We start from the raw sequence: 12686 nt of genomic DNA on the forward strand, positions 1-12686 counted from the left end.
CATCCTGTGTTCTATACAGGATTTACTGTGACTTTTCAGGCAAGGCCGAATTCCATTACACTGACTCCTCATGGTGAATATGTATGGATGTGAAGGCAGGTCGGTGACAGACCCTGGCCTTGCAAGCCAAATCCTGCAGCAGGTTGACAGTCAGTAGTGGAAAGAGATTGGAGACAGGTACACCTGCAGGTGCCAGACTGTCTTTGTCTTCCGGGGATGACTTGAAGATGGCCAGTTTGCAACAGCTGTGGGCAAACAAAAGGGAGAATCAAACTGTTAGAAGCTGAGGAGCTCAGATTAAAATATCAAAACTGGGAGTGATGAGCCCCAGTGACCTCATTAGACACCATGTGTTGTTTTGGCACTGTCAATCATTCCTTTCACATCTGTTGCATGGTCTGAACATCAAAGGGTGAATGAAGGGAGTGTGAGCCAGGCATTGTCACCAGACTACTTTATATGAAAGATCATATGTGCATCCCTTTTCCACTCTCTTTCAACCTCCAGCATCTAAAAATCCCACTATCCAGATAAGCACCACCCCCTACTGTTACCTATATATAGAAAATTCCAGTCCTTATCTGAAACATTTACCATACCTTTGATAACCAAATAACTATACTACAAAATATGCATGACTCTAAGTGTGGGTATAAAGACTGCTGCACACAAGCAATGCCATGGAGTTATCTAAGGAATCGGGAACATTTGAAGGGTAACTGCTATATTCAGCATCACCTCCTCAGGGTCATGCTACTACTGACCTCCTTTGCCAGTGCAAAATGGGATGCTGAGGGCTGTAACATGAAATCTGAGTCACGACTGCATCACTCCTGCATGGCTGCAAGTGGCTTTGCTGGCTGGACAGGATGTGGCAAAGCAGCGTGGCCCAAGTCATGGTCCTCTGGTAAGGACAGAGGAGGGGTTTGAGCAGAGACATGCCTGAGCTGATTAGCAGAAAAGAGTATTTATAATGAGGGAAGAACTTGACTGTTATTTATTCCCATATCCCCTCACTATCACAGTGCCAGAGCTAGAATTGCTCAAATCCATCTCACAGAAAAAAATACATGTTTCAACAAAAGGGTTTTTTTCCTCTCTCACACCACACATACCTTCTACTTTTGCTTGGTTCCTCTAATTAAATCATCACCTTGTGACCATAGAGGCTGTTGTCAGGCATAAATGTTGAGGTAAATTGAACATTATCTAATTTAACTGTTGATTCAAATAAATGCATGGAAGGAATATAACAGAAATGACGAGAGACAAGACAAAACATACTTGCAAATAGCTACAACTGGATATTAAATGATGAATCAAACTTTCAAGTTCTCCTTTTTGGCTTTGTTAGACAATCTTGATATTAACATTTAAGAAAAGAGGAGCTATTCTTCAAACCCAAATGCCCTGGAGTCAGTTATATTTTGGTACTTTTTTTATCAGTATTTTAGGCAACTAAGTGCTGAATGAAGCACACAAGTGCTACCCATGTTAAAATTCAGAAGGCATATTGAAGCAACAGAAAATGAGACTACAAGTAAAAACTACAGGATATGGCCCATGGTGAGAAAGAGTCTAAATGGTTCTTTGGTCTGAAATGGCTTCCTGATTTCTTAGCCTGATTCTACTCTGGACACTTAAGCTCTGTTTTTCAAGTCAGACTACCATATAAATGTTTCTTAAATTGAACAATGGGGAGGAAGATGTCTAGTTGTCCAGATAATGCTGTGGGTCTTTTTATTTGCTAAAGCATCCTCTTGCTAGGACTAGAATGAGAAGGCTTTGTTCTTTTTAACCTTACTGTGCCTCACCCTTCAGTCCCCATCTTCCCTCACAGAAAGGCTGGTTCAGTTGTGATCATCCTGTGGTTTGCTCAAGGTGAGATGTGATACAGACTTTTAACTGTCACCACCCTGTGCCCTATTTTCTCTTGATTCAGTTTCTGAGTCCAGCTTGGTTTACTTTTGAAAGCCACTCATCCCAGCAGTGGTGGTGTTATGTTTCAGCTGGATTGGTACTCCTGGAGACCAGAGGGAAACACTAGACCTTTGCTGGTACTCTTTGCTTGTAAGAAAAGCCTTATAATGGCCAGAATAAAAGAGCCCATGACTTTGAAAACTTTTTCTGCTCCCTGATTCAGTGGATCTGTTAAGCACTTTAAGCGGTTTGCTGATTCAAGCTTCATATGAATCATCAAACTGAAGAACTCTCTGCTTTCTCAGAGATGTCCACGTTGAATTTCTTTACACCTCACATTGCCCTCTGAGGTTGAAGAACTCTTACCAGACATGAGATCCTAACGCTGGCTGTCTCCTGGTGGCCTTTGTTGGAGCTTTTGAAAGTGACTGTCACAGTGCTCATGGCAATAATGGAAAGTTGAAGTTTGCTGATATCCATGGCACACCACAGTCTGTGCTGAGCTTTCAGCTGAGCCTCAGTTGAGACCTCTATACCAAGTCCTTGCAGATCTACCATAAAGCCCTTAAATTCAGGCAGACTGTGTAGCTTTCAGCCAGAATATTTCTGTGAAAGAGACAAGAAATAAAAAAGGAGAGGTCTGTCTCATAGGAACAGTGCAATGCTCTGCTGCTCTGTGTATCTAACCTCAGTTCTTAGGACCTGATGTGAGAAAAGAGTGCCCCTGAGCTCCCTTCTGTGGGTGAGTGGTTTTTCAGTGCCTAGTCCTAAATGTTTAAAGGCAGGATTTCTTACTCAATTTGTCTGAAACAGGATTAAACCCTCTAGGAAACACAGTTCCACTTAGAAAGGAATTTTTTTCTCTGATTTGGACCATAAATATTTTTGAGAAATCCAAATTCCATTAAGGGTGTGCCTTACTTTATTGGACTCTTCTGTTATTAAAAATACCAGGGCCTTGGAAAAAGAAAAATATATATATATCCAGGGTAAAAGCAACTGACAGGTTTCTAAGATCATGTTATATCTAACAGGTATTGAGACAGATACTCTTACAAAAGTACAGCAGGCTATGTTGGAATGTAGCAGCTCTGTTAAGTTTGCTGTGTTGCATTTATACAAATAAGATAGTTGGAAATCCAAATAGTAAGTTTATCCCTTTTATTTTACAAGCAAGGGGTCACAATGTTTATTTATGGTTCAAAACAGAGAGGACAGGTAATGACTGGTATGCAAACTACGTAAGCGGGCTAATACACTGAAAATGGTTCTTGGTGTTTCTATGGTATCAAGGAGATGCTTTATGTACATCAAGATACAAAAGATCAGAGTTCACTAATGAGAACAAGTAATCTTGTTTGGCCTGCATCAAGAATGCATATTTTAAAATGTTTTGCTTTCTCTTTTTTTTTTTTTTTAATAGACCATTTGGGAGCACTCTAGGAATCAAAAACATGTATGAAAAGACAAAGGCTATATATTATTTGTCTGAGTCAGAGTTAATACTTCCTTTAGATGCTAAACTACTGTATATTCCATTAAAATGAAATATTAAAACCAGTTAATCACATTCCCAAGAAATTCATATACATTAAATTGATCTTTTTTGTAGGAAGAGTTAAAGAGCAAGTGCTGAGTTAAGAGTTGTTTTCATTTGGAGGCGCAACTGCTATTCCAAGCTCTACATGGATCTCAAGACTTCATAATTTTCCATTCTTTTGAGGCTTTTCAAACACAAAATCTAACAGAGGTTAGTACTGATGTTGTGTAGTGCTGACAATCACTGTATAAAAAAGAGGATTGATCTTGGAACCAGCAGTGAGTGGTACGCCAGGATTAGTCTCCCCTAGTTCTCTACCTTAAGCACTAGACTTTGTCTTGTTGGGTCTCCAAAATGAGGGATACTCAGAGGAGAGGTAGAAGGTACTCTCACCTAAAAGCATCAATCCCCAGCTATATAACAGATGGTGATCAAACCCCCTGTTTAAAGGAAGGTCTGGAATCTGCTATCTTGGGTAAGCATGTATTCTTGCTGCAGGTGTGCAAAAGTGAGGTGGTAAAATCACCAAAGCAGTTGATGGTAAATGCAGCACAGTCTGAGTGAGCTAAGCATGCTCTCAACATTGCCAGGAAAATTCACATCCTCTTTGTACTTGAATTTTCTGTATGCCAAATGATTTTGCACAAATGCAAATTCCCAGGTAGCTCCTGTAGAAGCTCCATTCCGCAAACATCTCTTTTCAGCATTGCAGCCTTCTGCCATTCCCTGAGAGCCTGGTAGCTGGAGAGGAGCAAAGACCTCTCCTAGACCCTTTTCACTGCTTGAAGAACACCTGTGTTTCACCACTGCTTGCAAAATGGGAAAAATTTAGTAAGTAGGAGACCTGTATCACTCTGAAGTCAGACATCACAGTAGGCGCCTAAATCCACCTAAGTCCCTCAGCTGACTGCTCAAATACAGCTCTCAGCTCTCACATCAAGGGTCACTTGCTGGAGCCAAATAAGTATTCCGAACATAAAGTTCTGATGCTCCTTGTATAAAAGGGATCAGAGTGATACCATGTGAAGCTGCACGTCTACATTTACTTTTTCCTCGGTCGTTTCTATGGGTCTCTTATTTTTTTAAATTGGAGATCTTCCCAACTCTTGTTTTGATCCCTTTAGAGTATTGACAAATACATTATTGACACTTTAGCAAGATCATTGTATGGTGTTTAGAAATTGTACCATGCCTCATCCTTGGAATAATATTTTAAAATGTAGTTCTTTTCTACAGACTGTAACTCTAGGAAAAATACATCAGAAGGTGAAATGCAACAGAGGATGCTCAGGGGAATTAAGACATCATACTCTACACTTTGATGAAATGACAGTAAAGAATTCTCTCTATTTAAAGAGATCTCATAATTAATACCTAATTGAAAAATTGAATAAACACTAAATTAATTCTAGTGGGATTTTTCAGAGGTGCTGGGTATTGACTTACCTCCACTTTCATTTATACAGATGGAGAGCAATCAGTAACTTCAGTGAGAACAACCCTGGCCAGCACTGCAAAGGTTCCTGCCTGAGGGTGATGGAGGAGGCAAGGAGGGAAAAGAGGGGAAAGCACTCAGTTCTGCAAGGCACCTGCTCAGAACAGGGGCAGTCTTCAGCATCATGTTCACAAGTCAGCTGCCCTTAACTGAGTAAAATTCACATCCTCTTTGTACTTGAATTTTCTCTATGCCAAATGATTTTATACAAATGCAAATTCCCAGGTAGTTCCTGTAGAAGCTCTATTTAAGTTTTCTTCATCACTCCTGCCTGTGCGGCTCCTCCTCACCCACCCTGCACCTCTAACATGTGGAATCAGTTGTGCTGCTGGGATCCCACTGCTAATGTCAGACACATCTTCACTTTGTCACATACAGGGCTTGTCCAAACATTCCCAGTAACTGGGAATGGGATGCTGGAATGAGAAACCTGTGACTTTCTGCAGCAAGACTGTGCAGACTTAAAACCAATTCTAATTCTGTATGAGCTAGATATGTTCAAATATTACCACTCCAGGGACTAGAGTTACTACTGCCTCACATATTTCATTCCCTTTGAAGTGCAAGAGGGTCCCTATACTGGGAGAACCCACTCCTGTGCTTCCTAATTTCTCCCATGTTTCTTTGTTTATATTTGCTGTTGCCTTTAAGGCCTTGAGCAATGGGGATCCAGTTCCACCTCTCTTCCTTTGTACTCTCCAATTTGGAAACAACCTCATGGGGGAAATTTATGCATCATCATCCTCTATAACTGAAGACTTCTTTCCTCTCTTGCATCTAGTTTCAAAGTTTGAATAATGTACTAATTCTGACTTTTCATTTGCAAGCACTGTAAACTCCAGAACATCAGGCTATTCTGTGACCTGGTGTTGGAAACTCACTATTGACTACTTTGTGGTTTTTTTTTCCTTTAAACTGTAATAATAGGTACAGATACAAGTGTATGTGTATGTGCACACATACACACACACACAGTCAGAGATAGAAAGACAGGGAAGGTAAGACTGTATTTACTTTGGGGTGGAAAAGGCTATAGTTTCTAGCCTTGACTTGGATAATTGATTTTCCCACAGCTTTGTGGGAAATGATTTATATTACAGTCTTTCAATGATTTATAAAAGAGAAGCATGCAAACACGCACAAAAATCTACTCTTATATATTCATAAATATATTTTTATGCCTTTAAACCCCAATAATGCCATTGCTGCAAAATAACTGGATGAATAACACAATAAAATAAAAGGTAATAAATACAAAATTATGCTAAGTCAACAGCACACCTGGCTGCGGGGGAAGCAAAGGGCATTACTGACTGCTCCTACATTTTGCTGAGTAACCTACGGCTTTTCCTGCAGGTGGAGCACAGCATAAGCCTCAGTCATGATTAAATCCCTGCGGATACCTTTTCTCTTCCTGGAAGAGAGCTGGGGCTGAGCGTTTAGGTGGAGCTCACTTCTCACTGCTCCTGGAGCAGCAGCTCCTGTTGCATACAGCTGAACTGGCCCAGCCCTGCAAGAGATAGCCAGGAAAGCAGAGTTAGTCTCCTTATTTTCACAGCTCCTGTTAATAACCAGGTTACTCACAAGCTGAAAAATGATTTCTTTCAAAAGCCATTTGAAAATTACTTTTGTCTTGCATGCAGTGTCGATTAGTGCATATAAGGGACATAAGGCGGCTAGTGGATCCACCTTGGCTAGACTATATTGTCAGGGCTGGAGGTTTTGTGGGCCCCTTGATACCATTGCAGGATGAGTATGGTATCAGAGACTCTTTATATAGGTCTACACAGCCGGGGAAGCTCCCTTCAGATCTACATCACGTCCCAGTCTAAATGGCCCCATAGACCTTCAGCTCCGGAATGAGACATAGTGTGGCCCAGAAGCACAGGACAGTGGAAGCATCGGCCACATTTTGCTTCATGGCTGCAAAAAGCTGTGCTGAACTGTGGGATGGGGAGTGCAGTGTGGAGGCTGTATGACTGGGAAGAGGGCTATTGCACAAGCAGCATGAAGAAGCAGGCTTCTGTGCAAGTTTAGTGCTCAGGGAAATTTGGCAGGCTTGCACCAACTGTGGAGTGGTTTCCAGTTCTTCCCATCCCTTCTGTGAGATCTGGCAAGCTGGAGAGTAGGCAGAAACAAGTGGAAGAAAGCTTCATGCTAGTAGCAAACCCTAAATCAGTAGACTGAAGTTAAGTTACACGTGAGGGCTTGCAATTTTGTTTAACAAAGCCAGACTTGTAAAAATTGTTTATATCACACTGCAAAAGTCATACCAGGCATCACAAGCAGGTCATGTCTTAGCCCAGGAGGATGAAGAAAATGAGGGGATAGCTCTAGACAGCAGAAGAATGTTCCTTACTTGCAAAACATGAAAAAGCAAAATCAATGCATTCCACTTGTCTTATTATGCATGAAGCTGCCAGCAATATCACACCACATTCACAGAAGAGTCTGACATCATCCTAAATCTTGCCCACCATATTTTTACACTATCAAGCCTCCTGGGATGGACAGATATTTGGACTGTAAACTTTTACAAAAGCAGCTTTACATTGAGGCTGTCCTGTTGCCAGCTGTGGGGTGGTGACGATCTTGCCTGGATACCAAAGAGGGATCGGGAGATGCCAAATACCCTGTTGAAACCCTAGAAGTGAATGAAAAGGTTAGAGTTATAACAACTGGCCAGGCTTGCTTCCCCAGGGCTGAACTAAAAAACTGGGTGATTAGAACAAACCTAGGCTGTGGGGTCAGTGTGCAGACAGCTTCTCCTGACTCTGCTGCCAGAGTGGTGATGTGTGTTAATAACAGGGTTGCTCTGATGCTTTTGTCATTTCATGACATTTTGTGAAATACCATGACTATGAGCTCTTGCTCCTTCTTGTACTTAACGTAAGCTGACATGAAGTTTAGTCAGGGACAAACAAGGCTGAAATTGCCAGTCTACAGCTTCGGACAGCAGAATCTGTCTTACAGCATCTGAGTTTATGAAGCTGGGGCAACTAAACGGGAGGCAAAGTTCAGATAGTCATTTAGCAGCCAAGGCCTTTGAAGAGCAGATTTTGTGATACAGCTTCAACTTTGTACTTTTATGATATTTAAGTCTTTACAGCCAAGAATCAGCTACAGGTAGAAGAGGAGATGTATACTGATGCCTCTAAGGAAGAACTGTCAGCAGCCATGCTATAGACAAAAAAAAAAAGTCCAGAAGTTCAAGAGGCATTTTGAAACAAAAGAAAAGAAAAACCAAATCTAAGCTTAAATCCAAACCAGACAGACTTTGTAATTCTGCAGCGTGCAGAGCTATCCTTCTTTCTTACTTTAGTGCCTGCTTATTTTTATTGGATTCTCAGAAATTCCTGGTCTTCTTCTCTACTTGTGAAAGAAAAAAAACAAAAATTCTGAAGATTGTGAATATCTGGAAAATATCTAATAGTTCAGTGAGCTGTTTTCCAGACAAAACTTCACCAGCTGAAACTACATCTGTACTAAAAATCCTTCTCCATTTTGTGATCTCTCACACCAGTATCCAAACCTCCCTTTCATGCATTTGATAAGTTTTGATAGGAAATCAGTTTATAAGGGAAACCAAATTTTAAGTGTTGCTGGTGCGTGCTTCTCATTCTGTTATTACTTCATTTTCCGTCCTAGTCCCCTGTTTTTTTCATGTAATAAAGCCCAACTACTAGAAATGCAAGCAACATGAGCAATTTAAGATGATCTCATAGGTCAGGGTTAGGAAGACTCACCACCTCTTCACACAACAGACCACTACCCACTACAGTAAGTAGCTCTGAGATCAGCAATAACAAATTCCAGCGCTGTAGCATTACTCCTATTTGTAGGGTAAATACCCTTCTCACTAGTTTTCTTCCACACTCTAAAAATGTGTACCAAAACATGACTGAATATAGCGAATACAGCATATCATCTTGTGTGTTATACAGAACTTAGCAGGTGGGGTTTGGCTTACAGATCAAGGCATGCAGAACAAGCCTATGTCTAACTTCCTGATGCAGTCAGTGGAGATCCAGTCGAGATGACTGGGTCTAGAATCAACTCACCTGACTCAACATTAATGTATACCTCTGGGTGAGCTGAGTAGCTGTCTAGAGTCAACTGTCTGTCCTGACTAGATACCTGTGGATTATAACAGCAGGTTGACACCTATTGCATAGGTAGACATATCCTCTCCAGTGTTAATCGGCAAGCTGATCAACCTGCTATTTCTTTCCTCAAAAAAAGAGAGCAATTCCATTTTCTATAATTTATTATTTACTATCATTCTTACAGCAGAACATCACATGTACATATCAATATACTGTACACACACTAAAAAGGACAATTTTAACTCAGAGAACCCAGATCAAGGTACAGCAGCTGTAGAGTTTAATAGGAGTCACAGGGATGCTCATTCTTACCATAGTCTCTCTAGTGATATCCTCACAAATAAAGTGAGGAAGCATGGTCTCTTCTGAGATGTGAGCAAGCAACTAGTCTCAGAGAGTAGCTACTAGTGAACACTGTCAAAATGCGAGATTACATCAGTTGGGGCCCTTTAGTTTTTCACTGATGAATGAGATGATGGAATAGACAGGATTTTACTGTATTTGCACATGGCATTAAGTAGGAGGGACTGCAAATACAAATTAGGATTCAAAGCAATCCTGACAAAGTGAAGGTACTGCCCAACGTAAACAGAAGACAGATCTGAAAGATGCAGCAGACAGGAAAGAATAATCAGCTGTGCAAATACAAACCCTCACCAGGAGAAGATACAGGGGTTATGGTGGGTCACAGCAGAGCATAAGTCAATAACAACATGTTGTTATAAGAAAGCTAAACACAATTAATTGGTGGCATCATGAGGTACCCAAAGCAATCCTTCCACTTTATTCAGTGTTAGTGAAACTTCAACTGCAATAGTGTCATCCATTCTGAGCTCAAGAAAGAAGTTCATTAACTGAAGAAAGTGTAGAGGTGAGAAATTTTAATAAATCAAAGGGCATGAAATCATGGCCTTTAAGAAAGAATTGAAGGAGTGGGTTGTATAACCTAAAGAAGGCTGAGAAAAAATTGGCTGCAAATATTAAAATATGCAAAAAGCAGCTGCAGGGATTAAACTCATTGTATCCATACTGAAAAAAAACATTCTTACATGAAGGACAATGAATGACTGGAAATAATTGCAGTAGGTGGCTGTTAAGACATTTCTTTAGGCACCTTTAAGAACAGTTTAGATAAATGTTTAGGTATAGTCAATCCTACCTCAGATGGTGCAGTGAATTAGATTATCTCCTCAGCTCTCTTTCAGTGCCTCTGTGTGTAACAGTGCATCATGACCATTTTGTGACAGTATCTTTATCTTGGATAAGTTCATGATGCATGACCCCTAAGGAGAGGGTTAAAAAAATGTGCCACTAAGCTAAGCAGAGGAGGTCAAGGCATGTGTCCTCATTGAAGCAGCTGCCACAGAAAAATTATGTCAAAACGATTCTCTGATTGGGAAGCAGAAAAGGAGAGTCACTTGCAAGCTGCTGTTGAAACTGAACTAAAAAGACAGAAGAGCTGCAACATTCAGAAAAAGTAAATAGACCATGAATTTGTTTCACATAACAGGGCAGCCTGCACAGGCCTGGCAGCATTTGGCTTGTTAAGGTGTAGGCTAAGGTAGCCTATTTGGCCTGACTTTTCTTTGGCAAGAGGTAATCTAGCTTTAGCTTGCAGCTGTGAGCTTGAGCTCTCGGCACCCACTGCAAATGCCTGTAGATCTGGGGTAAATTTAACATCAACAAGTCTTGAACATACCTCTATGCATCTGTTTTTACCCTTTCCCCCCCACACACACACTTTTTCTCTCTGTGAATGACCTGATTCTTTTCCTCCTGGTTTTCATTTTCTACTACTGTTCTTGCCTATACTCTGCACTTCCAAAGACCTTAAAACTCTTATAATGTAGCCAGGAGGCTTAGAAATCTCTTGAGGCTTGAAGTTAGGTCCTTGACACAGCCAGTATCTACATTAATCCTTCCTTACTATAATGTTCCAGCAATAAACAGATATGCCAGTGGTCTAAAGTACAGTATCAAGACCATAAGAAATAAGATATCATGGTTTTGAATAAAGGAAGGGAGAGGTTTAAGCTTTATAGCTGTGAAGGTCTACTAGAAAGGGGATGGGCAAAAGGCAGGGAAAAAAGTGTTTTGAAACCTCAGAAAACAGCCCAGGAGAAAGTATTTGAGGGTAGAAGGTAGTGGTAAGGCGTAGGAATATGACTTCTAACTGCAATTCAAAAAAAAAGATGCAAGTGCTGGTTCCACAGAGCTGCACTGTCTGTAAGAGCAGTCATCTCCTGGAGCCTCTGCTAACAGCAAAGAGCAAAGGTTAAGTGAAGTTGTGTGAGGAACTTCAGTCTTTCCAAAGCTTTGCCATGTGTACGCCTCTGCTAAAGCACCATAGCTCTGAGATACCAAGTCAGGAGGCTCCTGGGCAGGTTTGCAGACTGCTTGTAACACAGTATCACCTTTTACTAAACCCTGTTTTTCACTAGAACTGATCAAAGCAAGTACTTCCGCTGTTAAAAAGAGCTGATCATGCTTTTCTCCTATTTTCCACCTCCCTACCATACAACCCCAGCTAAAGAGGGAGTTATGTGTGTACCCCCTGCTTTTCTCCCTACTTATGGGTACTCTGGAAACAGCTTTCAACTGAAGCAACATTAAAATGCCCTCTCCTGTATTCACAGACAAGCTAGTGGGGAAAAAAGAAAGACCACAGAAACCACCAGGAAGGAGCAAGGCCCAATTCCTCATCCTTTGGATTCAGCAGAGCACTTCATCGTACAACATAAAGATGTGTCACACCATACTTTTTCTGGTTTTAAGGTCTGTGAGGTTTCTTTTCCCTGTCTGCATGGACAGATAGCAGCAAGAGCCTGCTGGACATTGGCTCCTCTGCTACCTTCCAACATGTGAGGCAAGGAGCAGATCCATGTTGCAGGAGGCTTGTGATACAAATTGTTCATCTTATGATATTCCTCTTGAGTATTTATTTGTTACAAATATTTACAAATAATTCCTCTTGTAGAGCACTAATAAAGTTGAAACACAACAAAAATTGCTACAGTCTACAATTAATATTAGTGCAGGATTGGATGGGACTAATGCTAACTGCAGAATATACACAGTGATGGCTTGCCTTTGAAATGAACTATATGATGCTGCATGTGGAATATATGACTTTTAAGCTATAGCTTATATCTTGAAGTGCTATAAGTATTTCTTCACAGTAAGACTTTCAAGACCTATACTGTTTCTAGTTGATAGAACTGAGATATGTATTTCATATCAGCCAAAGGCAGACATACATTTATGAAGAGAAAGGCTTTTTTTTTTTTAAAGCATCTCTAATAATTATCATAGAATGATAGAATCACAGAATGGTGAATGGTTTGGGTTGTAAAGGATCTCAAGATCATCTAGTTCCAACCCCCCTGCCATGGGTAGGGACACCTAACACTAGACCATGTTGCCCAAAACTCTGTCCAGCCTGGCTTTGAACATTGCCAGGGATGGAACATCCACAACTTCTCTGGGAAGCCTGTTCAGTGCCTCACCACCCTCATAGTAAAGAACGTCTTCCTTATACCCAAACCAAACTTCCCCTGTTTAAGTTTGAACCCATAACCCCTTGTTGTATCAGTACAGTCCCTGATGAAAAGTCCCTCTCCAGCAT

The sequence above is a fragment of the Pezoporus wallicus genome, unplaced genomic scaffold, assembly GCF_028554395.1.
Source record: "Pezoporus wallicus isolate ANWC-B61680 ecotype Strahan unplaced genomic scaffold, APGP_CSIRO_Pwel_v1 contig_1739, whole genome shotgun sequence".
Classification (NCBI taxonomy): domain Eukaryota; kingdom Metazoa; phylum Chordata; class Aves; order Psittaciformes; family Psittacidae; genus Pezoporus; species Pezoporus wallicus.